General features: G+C 42.1%; 1 protein-coding gene and 1 long non-coding RNA gene across 3 annotated transcripts in view; one reads left to right on the top strand and one right to left on the bottom strand.

Moving 5' to 3' along the window:
• The window catches only part of KLHL29 (kelch like family member 29), a 445478-nt gene that overhangs the window by 355698 nt on the left and 62481 nt on the right, over positions 1-27299 (bottom strand). The window lies entirely within an intron of this gene.
• LOC309339439 lies at positions 8455-23537 on the top strand. Of its 2 annotated transcripts, XR_014155350.1 has the most exons (4): positions 8455-8542; positions 10454-10700; positions 12795-12899; positions 21523-23537. It is a non-coding gene; the product is annotated as an uncharacterized lncRNA (long non-coding RNA). The 2 variants fall into 2 exon arrangements; XR_014155351.1 differs by lacking the exon at positions 8455-8542 and having other exon boundaries at positions 9802-10700.

Raw genomic sequence — 27299 nt, 5'->3', positions numbered from 1 at the left:
TTGATACAATGGCTCTGAAAGTAGGGTGGTTGCTGCTTTAAAGAAACTTGGGTTTTTAAAAAGGCTACAATTCTCTCAAACTTGGCTATCAAAATACTATTTAACTTTTGCTTTTTGTCCAAAAGAATTAACCATGAATTTTGACGGTAACCCATTGATCCACCCACAAAAAGATGGAAATCTGCCACAAATTTAGAACAGGTGAAAGGTGAAAATGCTACGCTGTGTCTTATGCCAACTACCCAAGCCCAGTTATCAAATTATAGCAACTTAACATTTAAAAATTGACATTTATTTCACGGAAAATAAATGCTCAGTAAATATCAGTCCTTGCTTGAGGAACGTTTTAGACACTTATTCAATGGTGAGCCTTCAAGCAAAATTTCAATGAATGTACAGTGCTTAAAAAAACACACCTAGGTGCTTAAGTGTTAAATCACCAGCATTGTCTGAAGGGAACACAAAGCTTCAGGAACAGAGAGGATACTGAGGTAGACACAGCCCTCTGTTTCCCTTCCCACTTTTCTTCATAATCAGTACTAACCAGCCTAACTTGAGGGGAAAAACAAGGGATTATCTCCCCCCTCCGACCATGTATTTCCCCAATATTTGCAGTAGTGTCCTAGAGGTTTAAGTGCTATGCTACTATGAAAGAGAGCTAATGGATCCATCAATAAGATTTATGGAGTCCTTCCTGTTTCCAGCAGCTAAGTATGGCACTGACAGCACAAGCGGCAAACCGAAGGGGAGTATTATTTTCACTTATGTCAGTCTTTGGAGCAAGCAAGCTGGCCAGATTTTCTGAGCAGTAATCTCATCTGCACTGTCCCCATTTGTAAAGTGTAGAAGAAAAGGAGTGGGGGGGGGGGGAGGTTACTCTGACCAGTTAGGAGGCAGCAGGGTTGTTGTTGTTTTTTGGGGGGGAGTTAATAGTTTGCCTTACCCACTACTTGGAATGGTTAGGGTATGTAATCATTCTACTAGATAGAGTTGCTTATTGTTGTTTCAACTACCACGGTTGTATCATCCACAGAAATACACACACTAATACAATACTGAAGAACAGCATCAACCGAAATATATCTTTACATTAATATATACCATTAATCAGTGCTATTTTTCTAGAAAAAGAGGTGCCGGAACTCACCATGAACACCTCCATTATTCTCTTATAATGGCAATGGTGCCCACCTGAAAGATGCTGGAACTGAGTTTTGGCGAGTTCTGGCTGAAAATAAAGCCTTGTCAATTAATAATAATAATAATAATAATAATAATAATAATAATAATGTTTTTTAAAAATAAATATGTATGTGTGTGTGTGTGTGTATGTGTGTGTGTGTGTGTGTGTGTGTGTGTGTGTGTGTGTATGTATATATATATATATATATATATATATATATATATATATGCAGGTTTTGGTGTCCTCGGGTGTCTTCCCGTGTAAAAGTTGGGGTGTCTAGGCGACGTTTCGACGAGGTCTCACTCGTCATCTTCAGGCTGGTGCTTTCGGCTTCTTGTTACTGGAACAGAGCAGGATCTCAGTGTTTGAGTTCCTATAAATACTGTAGAGGGGGTGTGGTGTATAGCCTCCAATGTTCTGGGCAGAGAGGAAGTTCCCAGGCTAGTGTGCCTTTTCTTCTTTTGTTCCTTAATTACTTGAGAGATATCTTGAGTGATTTCTTGAGTGATATCCTGAGTACCACTTAGGTGGGTCATTAGGTGTGGATTAGTTGTTAAAGTCTTTGTGTCTTGACCTCTTGAACTTTGTGAAGAGTTTTCCTGAGAAGATGGCTGTACTGTACTTAGTTGTGCTCTGGCTTGGCTTCGTGTATTGGGGCGAGCTGTGGTTTTGTGGCTTGTGTCAGCCAGATCTGTGTAGGGATTGCAGGGTGGTGCAGCATCCGGAGGTGCCACCATGGATTGGCTACTGGATGGTGTCTGTAATTCATCTGTGGAGAGGGTCTGGGTTTGGGTCTGGTGTGGTTGATTGGTGTTGGCGTTCTGTGTGCCTCTGGATCTGGTGTCAGTTTTTGTGGGGAGGGCTAATTTCCAGATGTCTGGCAAGCGGGATGTGTCGTCACGCTTGTTCATGTTGTGAGGGTGTTTCTCTATCTCGATGGCTTCCATGATTATTCTCTTGTGGTGATGTTCCGTGTTAAAGAGCAATTTGGAATCTGCAAAATTAATTTCGTGTCCTGTTTCTTTCATGTGTTGGAAAAGAGAGGAAGTTTTTTCTTCTTTTTTGACGGCATTCTTGTGTTCTGCGATACGTGCATTTATTCGTCTGTTTGTTTGTCCAATGTACGTGGCTGGGCAGACTTTGCAGGGTATTTCATAGATCCCTTGGTTTTCCAACTGGATTTTATCCTTGGGGTTTCTGAGGATATTGGCTATTTTTTGGTTGGTGCAAAAGGCTGTTTTGATATTGTGTTTATGGAGGATTTTGCTAATTTTATCTGTAGTGCCCTTGATATAAGGAAGGAGGGCTATGCCATTGTTTTCTTCTGTGTCTTGGTTTTTGTGGTTTTCACCACAAGAGAATAATCATGGAAGCCATCGAGATAGAGAAACACCCTCACAACATGAACAAGCGTGACGACACATCCCGCTTGCCAGACATCTGGAAATTAGCCCTCCCCACAAAAACTGACACCAGATCCAGAGGCACACAGAACGCCAACACCAATCAACCACACCAGACCCAAACCCAGACCCTCTCCACAGATGAATTACAGACACCATCCAGTAGCCAATCCATGGTGGCACCTCCGGATGCTGCACCACCCTGCAATCCCTACACAGATCTGGCTGACACAAGCCACAAAACCACAGCTCGCCCCAATACACGAAGCCAAGCCAGAGCACAACTAAGTACAGTACAGCCATCTTCTCAGGAAAACTCTTCACAAAGTTCAAGAGGTCAAGACACAAAGACTTTAACAACTAATCCACACCTAATGACCCACCTAAGTGGTACTCAGGATATCACTCAAGAAATCACTCAAGATATCTCTCAAGTAATTAAGGAACAAAAGAAGAAAAGGCACACTAGCCTGGGAACTTCCTCTCTGCCCAGAACATTGGAGGCTATACACCACACCCCCTCTACAGTATTTATAGGAACTCAAACACTGAGATCCTGCTCTGTTCCAGTAACAAGAAGCCGAAAGCACCAGCCTGAAGATGACGAGTGAGACCTCGTCGAAACGTCGCCTAGACACCCCAACTTTTACACGGGAAGACACCCGAGGACACCAAAACCTGCATTCCTGTACCCGTGAAAATCTACGAAAGCATATATATATATATATATACACAGTCATACCTTGGATCCCGAACGCCCTGGAACTTGGACATTTTGGCTCCTGAACGCCGCAAACCCGGAAGTTATTGTTCCACTTTGCTAACGTTCTTTTGGAACCCAAACATCTGACGGGGCTTCCGCGGCTTCTGATTGGCCGCAGGAGGCTCCTGCAGCCAATCAGAAGTCTCAGTTTGGTTTTCGAACATTTGGGAAGTCGATCAGACTTCTGGAACGGATTCTGTTCAACTTCCAAGGTACGACTGTATTATATATATATATTATAAATATATAAATAAAATATATAGGTTAAAGGAACTAATCTGAACTTAAAGCAGTGGAACTGACTGTTGCGGAGAGTGGGGTGATTAAAAATCAGACTGGGAATAGCCCCTCACTCACCCAGTTTAGAATATTCCACCATTCTTCAGCAGAGTTTCCTTTCTTTCAATAAAGTAAGCAACTCATGTATATGTCAAACAATAATAAAGAAAATTGTAATACAATAACATACTATCTGAGAGAAACAAGAACAACATGAGGAGGCAAGAATGACAGTTGGCCTCTCTAACTGAACACCCAAAGGGAGGGAACACAAAAACCCCGCCCACCAGACGCCAGATATTCTACTCATCTAATTAGGCCCCAGTGTTTTTCTTACCCAGACTCTCCTTCATTGGAGGTTTTTAAGTAGAGCTTGGATGTATGCTTCAACAGATTCCTTGGAATAGATGATCCTCAAAGTCCCTTCCAACTCTACAATTCTATGAATCTGAGAAGTTTTACACATTTTAATGGCAATCTATACTAGAGGCCCCCATTACAATGAATTCTTTACTCAGATTATTTCTCAAACCAGTTTGTGCACACTAAATTTTGCCAAGCTGTCTAGCAATATTTGGCCTTCAGTGGCTGTTCCGATGACACTACCTGGAGCCAGTTTGCTCACATAAACCTGCACCAGAAGAGTAAAGAGGGAGTACTGAACACAAATGAGATCACCATCTATGTTTAGCAAACTGCAGAATGAATATTTCAGTTCACTGAAGGGAAGGCAGCATTGTTTTCCTGCACAAGTCATGCAGCTCACACGATTCATTAAAGTCTTGCTTCTGCACACTTGTCCTTCTACATCTCATTGGAACCAACCTCCTGCTTGTTTGAATAGAAGGACTCTAGCGCAAGGGGAAAGACACTTTCAACATTTCCCACTGAAGAAGCTGTTCCCTTTTCAGTGGATGGGCAAAGTCAGTCTTTCTATGGGCTCGTCCCCACTTCTGATTGTACCATGCCTAGGAAGCATGGGTCTGAGTAATTTCCCGCTTGCCCTGCTCCTTTCCAAGGGAAAACGCGCATTTTAACAATAGCACAGGAAATTGTGGAAGTGTCAATAAACCCTATATCTGGGCGCAAGTATTTCCACTACTCAAGTCAAAATGTTAGGAGCAGAAAATGATTTTCCATGTTGGTTTTCATTGAGCTATTTGCCTCCTGATTCATGTCAGCAGCAGAATTCTTGATAGTAGAAATTAAGGTAAGTGTTAATTAGGAAGGTGAAATTGGTGCTTCGTAAATCAATGGTAAAGTATTTTAAAGTATTTCAGATGGGATATTCATCACTGCCTCTCCTGAACTGCTCAACTCTGAAAGTTCAGCTGTGACCCCATGTTCCTTTTTTTTACTTGAGAAGTACACATCTGAGCTCAAATTCCACGTATTTCTCTCATTAGTTTGGGGGACGACACAAGCAGCAAAATAATTCACATCCATGTCTAAAAACTCACAGTTATCTTAATTTTGCTCCTTGAGGAGATGCTCCAATTTGCTTATTCTAAACATGATTTATTCTAAAATCAAAGTATGTGCTAAAAAGGAGACAGGTTGTTCTGTACTGAATGCTGTGAGACCTGCCTGAATAAACCATGCAGTAAGGGAAATAGAGTGAATTTGCCTGCTGTGACAAAAGTCATACAATCAACCCTTGCTCAAAACTTTATTATTTCCTTTTTATATATTTTATGGGCCTTGTCCATCATTTTACAATCTGACCTTTATGTCCTTTACTAAAGCAAACACAGCAGCGATTATGGAAAACTGACTTTAGAACAGCAATAAAGCAAACTGAAAGAGCCTTTGTGTATAACACTGGGGCTTATATTTGAACTGTTAAATCAAATACACAGATTATAAAAAGGAAATATTTTTAAAATCCAAAAGTTTCTTACTGACCAGTTCTGTCCTTTGTTACCTGTATGTTAGTAAGAATGACAGATGAAGGAGTACCTACAAATGCAGAAATAGAAAAGCAATTGTTTCTTTAGAAAGATTAAAGCCCCCAAAAAGCCCAATGGGGGATTCTGCTCATATCACTGATATTCAGACTTAGACAGATGGGAAAACGCAAATGAGAATTGGCTTATGCTGCAACTATTCAGCTTCCATCAGAGCAAATGTGTCACTTATTTTGCCTTCAGCGTTCCTATATTTATCCCTTGTTTATTGTTTTGATTAATTGAATTATTAGGATTATTATACTGTCAGACAGATATTGTCTACAGATAATTACTATGGCAGTTTGCCAGTAATCTTGTGGTCACCGTGTCTCATCTCTCCTTGAATATGAAACTCTCAATGGAGAAGGAAGTGGGTTAAAAATAAACTTTGTACAACAGCAATCATTACAAAGTCAACGTTCTTCATCCTTTTATGCACAGCAGTACCCAGTAGTCTGCTTTCCTTTCATGTTCTAGAAACTGCTGGAAGATGCAGGCCTTTTAAACAGCAGCCCAACAACATTCCAATCAAAGAACCACACGGCCAATTTGAGGACAGGAATTTAACTTCAAGAAAAAGAAAAGAAAAGAAAAGAAAATAGTAGAGTAAAGTAAAGTAAAAGCCTACTGGGAGATTACTTGGCCTCAAAGACAAAGTTGTGAGCTCTCTCATTTACTCCCCCTCACGACAGTTAAAAGAGGAAAGTTCCACACTAAATGTCATCCCATTATGCTACACATAAAAATCACCCTTTGGTGTTGTGGTCACTATAGACATATTCAAGGTATTCGATTGCCTGGAATGGTGATGTTATTAAAAGTGCTACAACACAATCAAATGGGCAACAAATTCATCTACGCCATATTGAAACAGCTAATTCTTCCTTGGTTCACACTAATTTCACCTCAACCACCATTGATAGGGGTACTAAACAAGGATGACCTTTTCCACAGTTGTTCTTCATCCTCTCCTTGGTAAAATTTTCACCTATTCCAAGGTGAATTCTTTACATCAAAGTTCAGTAAAAAGAACTGTAATACTTGTCAGGTTCTCACAGTGGAGGGAAGTAGAGGGCATGTGTCCAGCAGAGCCTGCACCCAACCTCAGGACCCTAAATGGCTGGCAGCCTGGTTACACAGAAGGTATGGTCACGTGGGACGAGGTAACTATCATCTCACCGCCATCACTAAAAGCCCAGCAGATGGCAATGGGAAAGACTTGCTGTATTGAACCAAAGTTAAACTGTTCTGGAAGCTTTGCTAACGCCACTTTGGTAGTCAAGATAACCCCACAATTAACTGGTAGTTGTTGTAGCATTGAGCTCATATATGTTTATATTCACTTGCTTTGATATATGCTAATTAGCATGCTTTGATGTTATCCTTATCTGTGGGCTCGGAGTGCTGGGCTCTTAGCCCAGAAAGAGGAACTACCTGTAAGACTTGGGAATTTGCCACCTGTACCCTCATCTGGGCAGGTGAAGTAATGGGAAGTCCTAGACCAGGGGTCTGCAACCTTTAAGACAAAAAGAGCCACTTGGACCCGTTTCTGAAGAAAAAAAAAACTGGGAGCCGCAAAACTCGTCATTATAAAAATAACTTTTTTGTCACTTTTTTATTATTTCTTTGTTTGACCCCTCAGAATTACTCCTCCTCATAGAAATAAACGTTAAATTAACAAGTTACCTTTTTTGTGTGTGTGTGTTCTTCACTCCCCTTCAAAACAGCAGTGACCAGCGTACATGCCCCCTTTCAATGCAGTGACCAGCGTACATGCCCCTTACAATGTAGCGGGCGGGCGGGAAGGTGACGTCGGGACGGTGCGTGACTAACGCACGCACCGCCCCCATGCGACGTCACAGCCAGTACAGCGCCCGCCACAGTGGGGAGTGTCAGGGCGCACAATGCACCTCCTCCCCTCGCTAGTATCTGCCCCGGAGCCGCGGCAAAGGTGTAAAAGAGCCACATGCGGCTCCGGAGCCGCGGGTTGCCGACCTCTGTCCTAGACAAAGTGGTGTACGCTGCTTTGTGTATAAAGAATGTATTCACATTTGCTTGGGTGCGGACAAGCTATCTGCTTGCCGTGGTGTCCATCCCATGTCCCACGGAGAACTGGCAGGCTGCTTTGCTGGAGGTCTATATCTTTCTTAATAAAGCACTAGAACTGATCATTCTGGCATTTTCAGCATCCTCCTTCGATTTACTTGCACCCAACCACTACTATGTGCTCTCCTCTGGGTCTGTGGCTTGGAACACTTGCCTTCCCAGCTGTGCAAAGCCTGGCTGGTGCTATCCTTTTTTCCCCTGCTTCCACGTGAAGACTTCATTTGTCCAGGTCTTAGATTTATAAGTATTTATTGAAATTTAAAGGCAGGAATTTTATCTGCCTTGCCGTGTGATTGTTTTATTGTTGTGCAATTTTACTGTCATCCTGTCTTGTTTTTAATCTTGTGCAAGCTGCTCTAAGAGGATGTGCACAAGGTGCTTGGATTGGTCAGGGCAACCATTTGCACTCTAGACCCTTGCCCCTCTTGGCTGATAAAAACCAGCAGGCAGGGAACAGCTGGCTGGACCAGGGAGGTGACCAATGCCTCTTTACAAGAGAGGGTGGTCCCTGCCTGTTTGAAGGATGCAGTGGCAAAACCACCCACTGTTTAGGGAAACTTTTAATGTTTGGTGCATTACTTTATTTTAATATTGTGTTGGGGAAACCCAGCCAGATGGGCGAGGTATAAATATTATTATTATTATTATTATTATTATTATTATTATTATTATTATTATTATTTCCTGGATTCAGAAAACTAACTAACTATCGGCCAGTTACTAATCTCCCTTTCCTGAGCAAGGTTTTGGATATATATAGATGTTAGATAGAGTCATTGGCTGAACAGCAGCAAGAAAGTGATCTAAACAAAGAGGCCTACTAAGATGGACCAGCACTCATGCTTCTCATAGCTCCAAGGTCAGATATCTTAGGTGGCTCATCAAGAATAAGTTATCACAGGGGGGAACACTTTTTTTTTTAACGGTTCTTTAAAGCTGTGTACACATTACCGTTTATTCTGGCTCCAGTGCACTCCCATTGCTGGTGCTTAAAGCTGTGCACACATGATGCCAGTTACAATCCATATATCTATCTTGTGGCGCCTTGAGAAATACTGCTGTTTGACGTGTTTTCACTCAAGGCATCTTCCAAATGTGACTTGAAACACAGGAGGTGGGAATAACCTTGCTGTATTTTAAGCTGCTGATGTGTACATAGCCTAAGCTATTTCTTCTGATGATCAAGTATATTCTGTTGGCCACAGGAACAGAACAAGAGCACTATGGAAATGGCCTCATTCAGAAGGTCACCCCATTCAGATGTTTTGAACTCTGCTTCAGATATTGTAATAAATGCATTCATATGGCAACAGCTACGGAGGGAATGCACCTGTAGAAATTCCTATTTTTTATCTCATAGTAACAAATGAAGAGCAAGCAAACATTTATTGATTTGATTTGATTTGATTTGAATGCCACCCATAGCTGCCAACGTTTCCCTTTTCTTAAGGGGGGGGGGACAAAAACAAAACACCAAAATACAAAACAAAATAATCCAATAACCCCCTTCCCACACAAGGCCACAGAATGCTTAATCAGCCAAAGGCCTAGTTATAGTAGAACGTTTTCGCCTGGTGGCTCCAAAAGATATGTAATTAAGACTCCCTGGAGAGAGCATTCCACAAATAGGGAGCTACCACAGAAAGACCCATTTCCATGTTGCTTCCCTACTGACCTCTTGTGGAGGAGGAGGTACACAAAGAAGGGCCTCAGGTGATGGTCACAGGGTCTGGGTCTGTTCATATGGGAAGAGGGCTTCCATGAAGTACTGTAGTCCTGATCTGCTTAAGGCTCTACAGAGGTACCTCGGATTACAGATGCTTCAGGTTACAGACTCCGCTAACCCAGAAATAGTACCTCAGGTTAAGAACTTTGCTTCAGGATGAGAACAGAAATCGTGCTCCGGCGGCACTGTGGCAGTGGGAGGCCCCATTAGCTAAAATGGTACCTCAGGTTAAGAACAGTTTCTGGTTAAGAACGGACCTCCAGAACGAATTAAGTTCTTAACCCAAGGTACCACTGTATAGGTCAAAACCAGCACTTTGCATTGTGCCTGGAAACTGGCAACCAGTGAAATTGGGCCAGGATCAGTGTAACATGCTCAAATTGTCTTGCACCAGATGAAATTTCTGAACTGTCTTCAGAGGCAGGACCCTCATCTCATGGCTTGAGTGAGAAAAACATTTTATAGCCACATGTATGTGCCTTTTATAAAAACTGGCACATTATGCCCTTGCCCTACAAACATAACCTCTAATACAGTCTTATGGATAGTTTCTTGCAGGCAAAGGTTATGACAATGATGTTATTAAAAGCATGAAATACACTGGGACAAGTATGAGACTGCACTTTTACATGCTACAGAATCAACTACCACACAAGTGTAATCACTACCTCCGATTCTAGATCAACTGAGTCAGCCATGTCACCATGTTTGCGGAAAGATTTTTATGTTTCCCCTCTAAAAATTTAAAGTGATTAAAAGTGATTTCTCACAGCATTTTGCTAGCCTGAGGCTTTGATGCCCATCAGTCTTCAAAAATCCCTTCCAAAAACCCACCCCCTCCTATTAAAAGCAAGATGTGCTTCTAAGCAATTGGACAAAATTAATCAGTTGGTTGAGTTACCAAGACAAAAGAAGGGGGGGGGGGCTAAATGAAAGCAAATTTAGGCCTCACCTGCCACATATCCTTTGGCATTAGCCCACATTATATTCTCAGTCTCTATCAAATGGGGTATTGATTTTTGTTTTTCTTTTCTTTTTCCAAAGCACATATTGTAAAAACTGATTTTTTTGCCAGATGGAACAAAGCTGGAGACAGAAACAGCTTCATCAGTACAACATGCATGTTACAAAGACAGAGCTCAAAGCTTGGGCTAAAAGATGAAGGATATGAAAGAGCCAATTTCTTTTACATCAATCAATTATCAACATGATACTCAGTTGTAGGACTTCAAAAGGAAGAGATTTTCCCATTTAGTTACAGCGGGGGTGGAGTTTGGAGGACGCTTGACAAGTAAGTTCTTTTCTTCAGTCTTTATAAAAAGTGCATGCTGCGTTTATGTTCTCCATCGGTGCCATTCTAAAGGCGAGAATCATTGCAGATATTTGACATCTGCTAACTTGGAGCCCTTTTCCATGAACCACACCCCCTCCCCAAATGCATACCATCTGCACTTTTTCTTTTTGGCTTAGTACTGGGTTTGTTCCCATTTTGATTATATGAAACAAACCAGGCTCATCAAACAATGGCTTCATGAAAATTTAGTGGGGAAGATGTCCAGACTATTTTCTTCACAGATAATTTTAATCAGCTGAAAGCAACCTGGCAGATCTCAAGTCTCAGGTAGATGCAACTGCTAATAAGTCTCACAAGGCTATAACACCACACGCAGACAGACAGACAGACAGACAGACACAGAGTGCTCCCATGAGTTTAATCTATTCTTAACATATGAAGTATCTGCTAGTGAATCTCTTGAACATCATCACGATCTTAAACACAACTCCTCCAATATGAAATGTATGACTGCCATCTAATTCCCACCCCCCTCCTCCACCTCCATTCTAGTGACAGCAGCAAATAAACAAGCCTTCCGAAGATGTAAAATTAGAACCAGGATCATCCTCTCTACAGTTCCTCTAGGTCAGATCTCATTTCATCCTCCCTTCCCAAAGCTGAAGGTGCTTAAATTCAGAATAGCAAGGCTCCCTGCTGGAGTTGCACAGGCAGCCTAACAGGTGTGCAAGCTTTCTGCTGCAGGCATCTAGCTATGAAGCCTGATCTTGTGGCTGCTGGAGTCCCAGCAGCATAGGAGAGAGCACAAAATGCAAGAGAATACATAACACACAGGCTTGCTGTTGCTTTTAGACACAAAAGCCCAAAGGCTGAACTCAAGACAGCAAATTTCCTAGCAAACTTATTCTTCTTTTCAAAACACAACTAGCTTGTTTTATGTACTTGTCTGTCAGCACCATATTTGTAAGAGCACACGCTTTGCCTCTTTAACGCATGAAAAGTTTTCAAAAATTAAAATGACTTGACAAAAATCTCCCCCCGATTGAGCCCCATTTCCCTTGCTATGCAATTCACAGGGAATAAAATAAGCCCAGTCCAAGATACCTTCTCGTTTCATAATAGCAGGGACATAGCTACGAAGGCCGTATCCTATTTTCCCTTCACAGAATCGTAGGCAATACTTCCATTTCAATATTCTTTATCTGAATGTGTAAACTAAATACCTGACTGGCTTTACGTCGTTCTGAAGACATCATGTGTTCTCACCCCAGAGGGCAGCATTTTTCTGTACCTTTCCTTTCCTCAAGACTTTGCATAGGTAATGAATACGACCCCAAAGGTTAGGAAAATAAAAGGCCACTCATGCAAGGATCTTCCCCACTTCATCTCCCCCCTTTGCAAAGCCTCTCAAGATACTTCTGGTCAATTTAGAGTACCACCCACTCAATGCAGCCCCACCATCAATGTAAAGCCCTCTTAACCCTAGAGTTGCTTTTCAGGAGGCAGAAAATATATTTGTGCACATAGCCTTCTCCTTGTGCAACATTTGAATCCAATCCTATGTTTGTCCTTAAGTCGGGTTTTTTTAACGGAGAAGTATTAATCTATAAAAATATGCTCCCACAAAAACAGGGACAGTCTTGAACAGTTATGCATAAATAAACGTTTTAGACTAATTGAGGGGAAATGTTTTAATACTGGAACACTCTATAGAGAGAGAGATTAATAATATATATGTTCGTGAACTGCTTTTCGTTAAAAATGCTCAAAGCTACTTACCGTAAAACAATACAAAAATGAAACCACAACAAAGACCACTAGCATGCATGCCACCCTATAGTGTCATTATTCCCTTCCCATTTCCCTTTTCCTTTTATAATTTGTAAATGCCTGTGTATATTGACAGCACTGAATAATGACAAACCATAACACATTTACCCCTCAGTTAAAATAAGCGAAAGCTTGCATAGTGTACACCTAGCCTCTCTGAAAACTACCAAAACACAGTCAAGCTCCAGATAGATAATCAAGACATTGAACAAACCTGCCTTAGGTAGTTACCAAGCACATTTCTCTACATTTCTTCTGTAGGGGTTTCAGCTGTCACTCTCCTTTGCCTTGATTTGAATTGCTGTTGACAGCATACCAGTAAAGACTTCAGTGATCAGGATCAAGTGTCTCCCAGCACTAGCAGAGGTATTTATACTGCCTCTGCAAGATATATAATATCTACAATGACTGCGAGTAGTTTGGGAGAATGCTCATGAACCATATATATATATATGGATTTTGTCACAAATCCCTTAAGCATTACAGTTTTAGTTTTCATTTTTAAGTACATGTAATTTTAATAATGCGGGGGAACATCTCAGTTTGTCTTACAGAATTTTAAGTAAAAAGTTCTTACGACCTTTTGTTGCTTTGATGGTTTCAAATGTTTTATTAAATGGTGGGGGAGCCTCACCCTGCCAAAAAAAAAACCCCCATTAAAGTCCCCCTGGTGCCCAGGAAGTCAAAATTAGAAATGTTTATTTTCAAAATGCTACCAAATGTAGAACACTTATTTGGCCCAATCTGGAAGTTCAAAGAAGCTTTATATTGCTCCTGCAACGTAATGACGAAGTTATTTGCACAGCTAATCATGTGTAATAACTACACAAAGTGCCCATGTAAACAAAATCACTGTTTTGGTAAAGTCACACCTTCCACTAATCAAGATCAGGGATAACTTCTTGCGTGCTAGCCAGATTTTTTAAAAGAGGATATTTTATTAATTTGTAGTAAAATTGATCAGTTCCAACAAAACCTGCAGATTGTTACATGCTCATATCAACAGCATATAAAAAGAAGAACTGAGTTGGGATGCTGTCAAATAACTGAATCATTGATTACATCATCAAGGCTGCCACTATCTGTGACTTAGCCAAATTCAACCCCAAACCAATGTTAATGTGATATTCAGTGGATATACCAAATTCTACAGGCTTGAAAGAATCATTCTCAGTTTAACTTGGAAAGAAAGAAAATGTCCATACATTTAGCATGTACAAGTATATCTTTATATGGAATGTCTGAATGCATGTGCTGTAGAATGGCAAGACGTTTGTTACCTTCAATGGGACTTGAACTTATGAGGTTGGTTTGTGCAGTAAAATACAGTCTGATCCCTGGAAGGCTGCCTGGAGCCCAGAGTAACCCCTAGGAATACAGAATAACTCCTGGCCATCCTTGATCCAGACTGCGCAACTTCCTTTGTCGCTGCAGCAGTATACACACCAGAACGGGCACACTTGCATGGCTTTTGCAGAATCAAATGAGATTTGCCTCCTCTAAGCCTGTCAAACCCAAACAACTCCTGGCATGCAGAAAACTGTATTGGCTTTCTCACAGCCCGATTTGTCAAAGTGCTTTACCAGAGCAAGTCTCAGTAAAGTCAACAAATCTTCCTCTATCAGTGCTGCATGAAGACTGCATTTTTAATATACTAAACTGAGCCTAAACAAACCACCCAACTGTGCATGGCTAGAAACTCAATAAATTGAGGGTGGGGTGGGGATAAGGACAAGGGAGTTTTGTTTTTCACCATAAAATGAAAGATATAATTGTTCTTGTCGTCGTTTCCTGAATTTGTGCATTACCCATGCCAAAGCCTTACACGTAAAAAGCAATAAATGTGATTGCCTATGATCATCCATAACCCAAGCCTCCTTTCACAGAGCTATACTAAAAAGGTTCCCCACCTAAAACTACAAGAACAAAGATTCCCCATCCCCACACCCTAAAAACCAGCCTCCTTGGTTTCGGGTATGGTTTTAGGAGGGAGAGAAGCAGACTTGCTGCAGACCATGCTAATCTGTGGCAGAGGTTAGGAAGTTACCCTGGGCAAATCATAGTCTTTCAGTCCAACCTGCCTCACAAGGTTGCTGTGAGGGTAAAGGGAGAGGAGGAAAGATGTCCTGAACCCCTGGCCTACCTGGCAGCAAAGTCAGTATGTCAAGTCCTCAGTCCAGGGTCAATCCACATGTCCAAAGTGAAGTACAGCCCTACAGAGATACTGGAACTGCCACACTGAGGCCCATCAACATGGGCAGTAAAGCTCTGTTGTCCTTTTAAACTTTTCATGCTGATTGCAGCATCTGGGCTTGATGAGGCATGTGACCCTCACCTGCTCTAAGCCTACTCCAGCTGAAGAATCACACACCTTCTCCCAGAGCTAGTGAGCCCCACCTGGTCAACTACTAGTGAGTTCAGCTCTAGTAGCCTGCTTCAGCCTCCTAGAGTGCCCTGCCTGTTGCTCCCTACGCCTCAGAGCCCGCTATGTTCGTGGAGACAGAACATGGCTCTGGTAATGGGTCCTGCTGCTCTGGTTCCTGTGCACTGAACCCCTTCCCCTCATCATCCTCCATCTCCCCACAAGTACTTCCTACACCAACTCCTCCTTCCCCATCCCCAATTTGCCCTGATGTGTCCCGGTCCCAGCTACACCCCTCTTCCTCCTCCCTGTTGTCCTGCCAGTTCATGACAAAAGATTGCTGGCTTGAAGGTGATAGAATCATAGATCTGTAGAGTGGGAAGGGATCCCAAGGGTGATCTAGTCCAACGCCCTGCAATGCAGGAATCTTTTGCCTAACGTGGGGCTGGAACCCACACCTCTGAGGTTAACCGTCCATCCAGCTATATACACGTGACAAATAAAGTATAATAAAATATAAAAACTATCTGTCACCGGGATCTGGCACGGTTTGGAAGCCCCAGCCAGAGGAGGAGTAAGGAGAAAAGGCAGAGGGGAGAAGTGAATGCTGGCACCTAAGGATGCAGGTTCTCCCCCTTGCAACTCTACAAGTTGGAGGGGAGAAAGCAGATCTGCAACTCTCCCCTCTACTTCTCCTGCAGGGAGCAGAGCCTAATTGCGGAGGGGGAAGTACTTTGACCAGCTGAGTAGGAGGAGGTGGCAGCAGAGCTGGAGTTAAAGGGGCAGGACACAGCGTTGTCACTGAGAACCAGGTGCTTCCTCTGTAGATGAGACCAGACTAGAGATGGAAAGGCCTGGAGGGGGGAACCTGGGAAAATTTGAGGGGGACCCGGGTTTTTTTTGCTTTCCCCAAAAGCCGTTTTTTCTTCCTGGAAAAATGGGGGGGGGAGTGTGTGGAATATTCAAACTATATCAAACTGGGTTTTTTTCTGGAAAAAAATGGCTTTGGAGAAAAACAGGGAAAAAACCTGCCCCCCCCCCCAATTTTTCCGGGTTCTCTCCAGGCCTTCCCATCTCTAGACCAGACACACTAGCCCAGACAGAACACAAGCTTGCACATGAGAAAGTTCTGTGTGTGAGATTGCCCCACCATGTCTTTAAAAGCTTTGAAAGAGGGGTGTGGCAACTGTTGGGACATCTTTGCTGCTTCAGTTGAGTTCTGCATCTCTCCGATGCTCTCAAGTAAGAGCCACTGTTGTGTTTTGATACGAAAGCGTGACATTATCATACAGTTGACACAATCACAGTGATTAATGCAGGTTTCACACTGCTAGAAGGATTGGAATGAACTTCCAGCTTTACAGTTAATGGTGTTTGATCTGTTAGGGTTATTGACTCGTAAGGAGCATAGGAGAAAAGATTAAGAGTCTGGCTGACAGTTATACACACACACACACACACACACACACACACACCACTTAAGATTTGTATTAGCATACTGTACCAAGAATTCATTACTCTAAAATCATCAAGCTGAAGCCCAACAGATGTCAAAATGCCACAAAAATGAGTGTAGTTAAACACAAATCCTGGTTACCTGGATTAATGTCTAGGAGCCTGGTTAGCCCAGGTATTAGAAAAATGTCACTGGGCAATTAAAGTTTTAACTGATGGTTGCTGCGTGTGTATGTACACGCAGAAGCTAACAGCACATTTCCCACCTCCAGCATTAAATAACTATTATAGTACAATAACCATTTAACTTTCAACTGAGTACCACAGAATTCTTTTGTGTGCTCATCCCCTGTGGGGAGAACACCCCATCCCTTCCTTACGTTAGCGTTCAGTAAACCTTTTCAGCTAAAAGAGGCAGCCGCCTGCTGTGCAAAAAGCAGAGCTTCCTTGGAAATGTTTGTCTTTCACCAGGAGACAACAAACCCACACCTCCCACTTGGGTATCACAGTTCACCAAGATGGAAGGAGGAGATCTCTTTTCCTCAATTTCTGACAACTGTGGAAACCAGTTTTGAATTGAAGGCGGGGGGGGGGGAGAGGGAGGCTGATGGTTGGATTGCAGCATCTGGTAAATTGTGGTAACACTGCTCCCAAACCTTGAATTTACTGCCTACATGTCTTATTATAAAGCCAAAGACTTTGTGCTATTGCAGTTATTTAAAAGTAACTATATTCAAATTGCGAACGAGTAGACCAACAGATCTTAATGCTTTTAAACATTACGCTTGGTGCACATTAGGAAGAAAATCTGAGTGGCAAGTCAGAAAAACATATCACCCTGAAGTTAAAACACTATTTTTGAACTCACATCAAGTATAAGAGTTGCCATACAACTGGGTAAATCCGGGCATATGGCAACCCATGTCGGCAGTGTCTTTTTTGGCGATTTTCCTTAAAAATAGCTCAAAAGCTTCTTTCTTTCTTTCTTTCTTTCTTTCTTTCTTTCTTTCTTTCTTTTTCTTTTTTCAAATTTGCCAAGAAAAGCTCAACAACTTTTCTGTCCGGATTTTCACTGTTTGAAATACGGCAACCCTAGAGCAGTGTTTCCCAAAATTGTGCCTCCAGCTGTTTTTGAACTACAACTCCCATCATCCCTGACTAGCAAGACCAGTGGCAAGGGATGATGGGAATTGTAGTCCAAAAACAGCTGGAGGCACAAGGTTGGGAAACACTGCCCTAGAGCATAAAAACACACACAATCACATTCACAGCTCTAAATAATTGCCCTTCTTATAAAGTACATTAGTAGTTAAAATAAGAAACAGATACAGTCAGTATAGATGTGGGGCAGCTGCTGCAATGACTCTGAAACATCATCTAGTTCAAAATGCAGCATTGCTGGCTGTGGATCTCTTTAGAACTCATATGCAACAGCTGCCTTGGCTGCAAGTTCTCTTCCATGCCCAAGGTGCTCACGTTTGCTTTTAAAGCCCTGAACAACTTAGACCCAGATATCAGAGAGGCTGCCTCCTTCCCTATAGACCCTCTCGGCTATTAAGATCAGCAGAGAGGAGGACTCTCTTGCTGGTTCTGCTGCCATGAGAAGCTTCCTTTGGGGCTTGGCCCAGAAGACAGCATTCTCTTCAGCAGCTGCTAAATTGTGGGATTCCCTCACAAGAGAGATGTGTCTGGCGCCTTTGCTATACAACTTTCAGCAAATGCTCAAGACACACCTCCTCACCCTGGCCTTCGACACCTGAGCTTGGTGTTTTCAGGAGCCACGCTATTCTTGTGGTTGAAATTGGTTTTTAATTCTTAATTTCAAACTGTGGTAACCCGCCCTGGGACCTGCTGGTGAAGGGAGAGTAAAGAATTTAAGCATCGCCATCTCCCCACAACGGCCCCTTTTAAGCCAAAAGCAGCCTTAAGAAGATAAGAGTTTTGGGTGGAGGTTGTAGAAGTAGTTATGGGGGGTGCAGTATTTGGGAAGATATTGGTTAGCCTTTTCCTTTGACTGCTTGTCAGTAACTCTCTGACACTCACCCATCCATATATATAGGCCTGAAAAAAGCCATGAAGTGAGGGTTGTCTTATCTGCACATAATGGTAAATTGTGACTGTAAGCACACCATACTTCACCATGAACAAGCACATGTGGTTTGCTTCTCACAAATAAACCAGAATCGATAAGACAAGAACAAACCTTGGCTTCAACTCATGGTTTGCTTAGAGAGAAAAACCTGAGGGTTAGGACACAATTAATGCAAGGCAACTGTGGTTTGTTTCCCAGATCTGGAAAGGGAGAAGTGAAACGCTTTGGTTATCATGGCTAATTGTTACATGATATCTGGCAGATACAAGTACAGTGGTACCTCGGGTTACATACGCTTCAGGTTACAGACTCTGCTAACCCAGAAATAGTGCTTCAGGTTAAGAACTTTGCTTCAGGATGAGAACAGAAATCATGCTCCGGCGGCATGGCAGCAGCAGGAGGCCCCATTAGCTAAAGTACTTAACCTGAGGTACCACTGTATTTGGCCAAAATAACAGAATTCAACACTCAAAAGAGAACAGACCAGATTACTGATCTAATCAGCAACCTCTGCATTTTAGTATATCGTTCTTAGTTCCCTTGTTACCAAGCTATAGGAGTCCTGAGATGTTATATAAAGATGTTACACATCTCATTTCCAACTAAATAAAGCTTAAAAGTAACATTATTGGCAATTGCTATTAAACCTTCAAAAATCATTCAGGCAATTATTTTCTTAATTAAAAACAAGTTTACGAGATTGGTTATCCCAAACTTTTTATATGAATGATTAAGCAGTGGGGGAAAGACTTTTTTAAGCAGATGGAGCATAACGCTTTCCACACAATGTTTGGGTTGAAAAGGGAGAATTTTGGAAGCGAGCTTTTTAGACTTATTTTGTCACAAGTTATTTATACCAACTACTGACTGGAAGATTTGCCTTATGTTAGATGGCTCTCAACAACATGAGTCACTATTCAGTGCTACTGAAAAACATGATGTACCACTCTTCTTCTTCTGACTACTCTAGAGGCTACCCAGCTTGTTGCCAAGCACAGTGTTAAATGTAGGTAAATCAATTTACATTTATAGCCTGCTACCCAAGGCTCAAAAGCAGGCAAGATTTCCTATGAGACTGGGCACAAGTTATTTCTGTGCTAGAGATGGGGAACTGGAACCAAGACAGAGATTTGACCCATGAGATGTTAAGTACAGATTTGGGATCTGAACAAGAGATTCAAGACACAATGCATACATGAGGCCTTAGAGGATTGATGTGGAACAGATTAAGAATTCCACCTAAAACTAGGGCTGAAATTTATGATGTCCAGATGCTGTTCTGTATAACACACTGTAAGAAATCAGCTTCTGGAATCATCCGACAGAACCTGATGGTTCCCTGACCCCAAGGAGCATGCCTGGTTTTTATCACTAAAGAAATACTAGCAAATGCTGTTTTTAAGGACACTTGCAAACAAGGCAGCTGCTTGCACATGGCCAAAAAAAGGAGAAAAACACACAGATGAGAACACAGATTTGCATATAATTAACTGCTCTTATCAAGTGTTTGGTATTGTTTTACATTGTTTAATTTGACCTTATTTGGGTTTCAATGTACTACTATATTCTGTTTCAATCATTTTACTGGAAACTGCTCCAGGTTTGCAATTTGATGAAGGGAAGTTTGAAAATGAAATAAACAAACACAAACTAATATATGTACAGATGCGGATTAATTTTGTTAAAAAATAAATTTTATTATAGGAAAAACGGATTCAAATATATTATCTTTGTACCAAAATTAAAATGTTAATCTAAATAAAAACAGAAAAAATAAAAAAGAGAAATGGAGAAGGACAGAGGGAGAAGGGAAGAAAGAGAAAGAGAAAAAACATAGAACTTCTGATTCTTTGCCTGTCCTCGATATATAAACATTATCCAACTCAGCTACTCTTAATATAACACCCAATAAAACCACTTTCTATAAACCAACATTATCTTCAGTCCTCAAAACCAAATGTCATTAGTTCATTTTCTTTTTCACACAAAAAGTCTATGAGAGGTTTCCAATCTTCAGTAAATGTTAGCAATGACTTTCCTCTGATTAAACATGTCAATTTCACCCGCTCAGCTAAGTCCATTAATTTTAACAACCAATCCTCCATAGTTGGTAATGATGAGTCTTTCCATCTTTGTGCATATAAAAGTCTCACCACCATAATCGTATATTGGAACCAAGTTCCATAGTCTTTTTTCTAATTGTATATCCATATAGCCTAGAGTTTACCAGAGTTTAGACAACAGAAACTAGGCATTCCCTGTCCAGGCAGGGTTGTAGCTGATAGGAGACATTCTGCAACCACTAAGTTCACTTGTGCCTCCACAGGCAGACATACAGCCAGACGTACCCCCAAACCGTGCACCTGCTCCTTTAGAGGGATTGCAACCCCATTCAGAAGAGGTTGAACTAAACAGAAACAGTGCCCCAGTCTAATCTGGATTGAGCTTCAGTTTATTGGCTCTCATTATGGAAGCCAAACACTGGTCTGGTACATCCTATGCCACACAGGAGGAATTGAGTTCCATGTCCTTGGCATATTGATAACAACACACTCCAAATCCCTGGATAACACCACTCAGCAGCTTTATGTAGACGTTCAGCAGCATGGAGGATAAATCTGACCCCACATTCAAGGATCCAAGAATCTGAGCATCCTCTTCCAGATACCACCCTCTGGAGACAGCCATCCAAGTAAGACTGGGACTTACAGGAGTCAACTCCTAGGGGCTAAGATCCCTTCTCCTCCCCTGAATAAAATATTTGAGGGGGCCTCCCCCCTCTAAGTTGATGGGCATTGCCATTCAAATGGCGTGTGTGTGCCACATCTTGTGATTAATTATGTGGGACGGGGCTTACCTGCCCCCCCCCAATATGTTATTCAAGTTTTCACACTTGCTGGGACTACTCTGAAGCAGTACTACCCTAACTGCAGACCAGACTCCCCACTTTGAAAGCAGTTTTGCACTAAAACCATAGTCCACAATGCACCCTTTACAAGCCCAAGTATAGCAGTGTGGGTAAAAGGTGCCAATGAAGGACAATGTGTGGTAAAGTATATTATTTTCTTCTATATTTTCAGCACTTGATTTGAGGGTGGAGGAAGAAGAAAGAAGATGGTGGGCAGACTAGCATGCATTGCTAAATGAGGAACATGAAGAATTGAAAAGAATGCAACTCACATGCAACACTATATAGCAAGAAGATGTTTTTCTCCTTTAAAGAACGACTGAGTCCAATTTTTAAAGAGCTCAAAAATTCTCAGATGTAAATTATTCTTTTACAAGCTCCTTATTTGGATGGCAGCCATATGAAAACACATACATCAGAGTTACTCCTATTTATTCCTGAAACAGATAAATCAAGGAGGCACCTAGCTGATCTGCCACATGGTGCTAGCAAAAGGAAGTAATTTGATGGAAACAGAGGCAGAAATATAACAGAATCTTTGCTCGCAGCAACAGATTTGGTGTACATTTGGTTCTACATAAAAAGCAACTAACTCTTGCCTCATTTAACTGATGACAACTCATCCATTCAGTGTTAAATTATTCTGCCACGGACAGCAAGAAAAATATATGGTGGGTTTCTAAGTCTACTGAAAACCTAGAATCTTGCACAACTACTCTCAAAACAGAGCCAAAACCATGAAGATGGCAACTGTTTTACAGTAGCATAAACCCTTCATTTTAGCTCCTTCAAATGTTGATTCTGTATTAGAACTAGACAGGGCTTATCTTAGAATGCTATAAACATAAACATCACAAACTACATGCACTTTGCCAGTTCTACACTGATAAATTAAATATACAGCCTATCAACCATTTATTTTTGGATATTAGAGGCAATTCCAATATTCAAATTTAGCTCTTGAAGATTTTCTCTTGGTAGGAATGTAAAAAGAAGTTCTGAGTAGGCTTATGACTAGGGAAGTGGAAGATTATAATCTCGCTAAGATCCTCCTACATAAATAATGCTGCCAAAAAGGGGGAGGGAAATCTGCCTCTTCCATTATAAAGAGAGTGTGTGTGTGTAGGAAGGTGCTAAAGGGCTTAAGAAAGATTAAAATATTTGTGTATAAAGGATTTAAGAAGCTGTACATAGCACTTAATGGCGTTCATCACAGACTTTAACAGCCAATGCCTCCCTTTTTTAAAACAAGCTCTCTTAAGTAGCTGCTAAAGCTTAAGAACACACTATATATTTTTGCATCTAAAAGTTGAAATTTCACTCAAAGGAAGGTAAGGTAGATTTCTGAATTCAAAGCAAAGGTAGGTAAACCATTCAAGATTCATTATGAACACAATCTGTCCTCTCAGTAGCCTTCAACTCTTCCTCTCTTCAAACACTACATGAACACAGAAAGAGTGACTAAAAACAATTTACCTTTCAATAATTCATGTCTCCGCAGTCACGTCTAACTTTGCAACAAAGTTCATTCATAGTGCAAGTCTGATTTAGCTGATTCAAGCAGCATTTTAAACCCTCCTACAAAGAACTGCTGGTCAAAGGAGGTTGACAGGAAATACTGGAACAGCTGTGTTTGTAGGGAAGCTTTTGAGGTGCATCATCATGTGTCAGAACTGTTCCCAACCTCAAAAAGCTATGGCCAAATTTGACCCATCAACAGAAATCTCCCGCTGGCAAATTGCAACTGTTTTTGCAGAAGAAAATATTCTGATTTTTACATTGTACATTCATGCTTATACCACCAAGTGGGTGGATGTGTGTGAATTTTGCATTCAAAGGGATGGATGGCACAAGCTGTCAAAAGGCAACCATGTAAACCAACATTTCAAAAAGGCTAGACCAAAGGGTCTGCCTGCACTACAAAATGGCAGAAATTAAGGGGCAAATGATGAGAGTTGATAGGGAGTAGCTAAAGACTTAGCTGGATACAATCCTAAGTCATATTCAGACTAGGCCCACTGAACATCAATCAAGTCTATTAATTTCAGTGGGTCCACTCAAAGTATGACTTGCTTGGATATGGCCTGTATATTTAAAGAGATGGTACTCCAAAGTCACAGTGGTCCTCCCTCTGAAGGTGCATGTATTCACTCAGAGTTTCTTTGATACATCTTTGTCACTAGAGGGCATAGCTGTCAACTTACAGATTTGAAAATAAGGGATCAGCAGCCAAAATAAGGGATTTTCCAGGCACAGGTATGTTCGGCTTCTGAGCCCCTCCGAGCCAAAGGCAGAAAGCCCAGCCAGCAGCCAAACAAAGCCTCATCAATAAGGGACAGCAGCGGGACATGGCGCTGGGATAAGGGACTGTTCCGCCAAATAAGGGACGCTTGACAGCTATGCTAGAGGGCCAAGCCAGGAATGCTTTTTACCACTTCCAGAGGGCACACTGGCTTCAACCACTGGCTACAGCCTGACCACATTGGTTTACGCATTAGTAACCTCAAGGCTTGACTACTGCGATGTGCTTTTTGTGGGTCTGCCCTTGTCTGGGAGTGTGAACTACAGTGGTACCTCGGGTTAAGTACTTAATTCATTTCAGAGGTCTATTCTTAACCTGAAACTGTTCTTAACCTGAAGCACCACTTTAGCTAATAGGGCCTCCTGCTGCGCCGCCGGAGCACGATTTCTATTCTCATCCTGTAGCAAAGTTCTTAACCTGAAGCACTATTTCTGGGTTAGTGGAGTCTGTAACCTGAAGGGTATGTAACCCGAAGTGTATGTAATCTGAGGTACCACTGTAATGTAAAACACTAAGTGTGTGGTGTCTCTCTGTCAAGAGCTACATCTAAAAGCAAGCACATCTTAATTGCATGTTCTAAGGAACATGCAGTCATTAGGGTCAAGTAATGGCCTTGCAGGATCTGGTGTTACCACACTACTGAAATTAACAGTTGAGTGGTGCAGACCTGATCAGTTTCCTCAACAGGCAACCCCTGGGAAGCCTCATGCAAGAGCAGGATATAGATATATCGTATTTTTCTGTCTATAATATGCCCCCCATGTATAAGACGCCCCCTATTTTTGGGGACTCCAATTTAAGAAAATGGGAGGAGGGAAATCTATCTGTGTATAAGACGCCCCCAAATTTTGGACATTATTTTTTAGGGGGGAAACCTAGTCTTATACATGGAAAAATGTGGTAATTTAAACATCAGTCTTACAGCATATATGTTTGGTATGCAAATAATTCCACACTCAAATTCACACATCCTTGCTTTATGTTTTTAAGCTCAGGTAAAAGGGCTGAAATGAATCTCAACTCAAAGCCTTGAAGGAAGATACTACTGCCTCACCAAGTCTGACTATAAGGCAGTTTCATATATTCATAAAAATTGCTTTCCTTGGGAAAAAAATGTTTGCTTTCCTTTGAAGGTTTTCATACCACACAATGCAGTGTTTACATATAAGAGTACAGAAAGTCACAGAGTACTGTTCCCACAAAAATTCCATTAATAGCTCAGTAAGGAAAGTGTCTGGTGTGTGGTGCTGAATATGTATAAGTTATTTCTAATCCCAAAACAAGACCCAAAGTTTCTGAAATAGCTCATGGGAATAATAGACTGTTTAGTAATACGAACAGAGTAAATCTCATTTCTGATCCCTTCTAGCTGAAGGCATAGTTCTCACTGCTACCTCAAAGTAATTCATGTTTTATTATTAACTTTTAGAATCTCAATTTGTTTTGTTTGTAATAACAGTTGTTTTGATAGTTTGGGGGAAATCTCAACATTGTTGGGAAAGAGAGCACATGGGCACTCTGACCTTTAAAGCAATGCTCTTTTTGACATTGCAATTTATTTTCTAGTGACATGAGATAATCTCTTTAGTTTCAGTTGCGGGGAGAAGGAGGGGGCAGTGTTCCAGTAAAAAGCACACACTGATCAATAATGTTTTCTTAAAATATATTAGCTTTAATTGAAATCATTTTTCACCAGGAGTTTCAGGCTGCACACTAAATGAGATACTGCAGAGTATTTCTATGAAAGTATGATCTGTCTTTTTTGAAGTAGCTTCAAAAAGCCTGTCAAATGTGTACAACAGTTGCTTGACAGCTCAAATAAAGGAAATGAAATAATCTATGGGCTAGTTCACACAACATTGATCCGGCCAAGGATAGTCTCCGAGTCACAGCAGACTGAGCCGAAGCTTCCCCCATAAAAACGTAACAGATGACTCAGGCACTCCATTTAAGACTTGGTTCACGTGACACCTCCTTTTTTGGGGAATCATAAGAGTTGGAAGGCATACTGCATCAGTCAAACAAGCAGGTATATGCACTGAATGTATGGATCACACATTGCCTGGCTTACGTATCTATGCACATGATCATCCCCTCAGTCAGGCAAGCTTAAAAATAAGCAGCAGAGATTGTAAAGATCTATACAGTGGTACCTCGGGTTACAGACGCTTCAGGTTACAGACGCTTCAGGTTACAGACTCTTCAGGTTACAGACTCCACTAACCCAGAAATAGTGCTTCAGGTTAAGAACTTTGCTTCAGGATGAGAACAGAAATCGTGCTCCGGTGGTGTGGCAGCAGCAGGAGGCCCCATTAGCTAAAGTGGTGCTTCAGGTTAAGTACAGTTTCAGGTTAAGTACGGACCTCCGGAACAAATTAAGTACTTAACCCGAGGTACCACTGTAGTAGGATGGAAACTGTTCAGAGGGTATTTAGCCTTTCCTAGTGAAAAGAATGCAGAAGTGTGGCTTGTCTCCACCATTCTAAGCAGTTTAGACAAGCACTGTGTCAACTTAATAACCAGAGAGGTGAATGGGCCTTTGCCACAGCCTGTTGGCTGCTTCCTTTGACGTGAACCTGAATGCAATATGGGAATCTCTAATTACCCCTTTCCATTTCATCCGAACCAGGAAGCACAAGAAACTATCCAAAACCAACTCTCAAGCTGTTTAGAATCCTGACTTGTTCAGAGGTTAGTAGCCAACTGTCAGAGCTGCCCCTTGGTCCCAGCTCACAGAGGACCAACGCCAGGCTGTCGTTATGTACAAAAGTCTCTATTGAAGTTTGGTTTCCATTTCAAAGCCGCAGCGTGCAACTCTACGTCTTAATCCCTAGACCGGCGAAGCTCCATCTGAGTCTCTTCCCCTTCCACACCAGTTTAAGACTCTAGCCGTGCTCCACCTCTTCCTAAGTTCCTTCCTCCTCTGGGCCCTCCTGCCCGCTGGGGTTTCATCCTTTCTGGACTCTTCTGACGCTGACCCCCCTGATTCTTCCCCCTCCTTCCGGCGGGCTTTAGGACCTAGTTCCCTATCCGGGCTACCTGCTGTGCTGCTCGCCTGTACATTTGAATTTGGCGCGCGCGCCCAGCCGGCAACCTTCCTCTTGACCGTTCCCCCGCTCTCTGATGGAGGCGTGGTCAATCCTGACTCATCTCCTCTCGCTGGTGGTGAATACGCTGGTCCCGATACCTGGGACTCCTCCCCCCCACTGCGCTCTGGTGGGGAAGCTGGTCCTGATTTCCAACTGCTGCTCTGGGAGTCCCCGCTGGCCCCTTGCTTCTGGGGTGTCCCCCTTGGGGCCCCCCTTGCCCTGGCCACCGGCGCCCCTTCTGTGAATCTTCCGATTCGCTGGAGAGGCTCATGGAATCTCTCGGGCTACTGTCTTCTTCTCCTACGCTGCCCTCGGATTGCTCCCCCTCGCTCTCCATCTCCTCCCCTCCCTGCGCTCCCGCTGCGTCCCTGACAGCATGTTTCTTACTTTGGACAAATACAGGAAACTGTTATAGACTTACTGGTTGAATCAGATCTCAAAAGGGAGCAGGAATGGGGCTACATGTGGGTCATTCATATTTCTACTGAGATGGTCTGAATGGTACTATGTGTGCATTTTCCTCCATTCTTTCCTGAAAAGAGGAAGGAGACAGGAAAT

The sequence above is a fragment of the Podarcis erhardii genome, assembly GCF_964252035.2.
Source record: "Podarcis erhardii genome assembly, chromosome: 3".
Classification (NCBI taxonomy): domain Eukaryota; kingdom Metazoa; phylum Chordata; class Lepidosauria; order Squamata; family Lacertidae; genus Podarcis; species Podarcis erhardii.
Note: the sequence above shows the minus strand (reverse complement) of the source record. Positions and strands in the feature narration are given on the sequence as shown.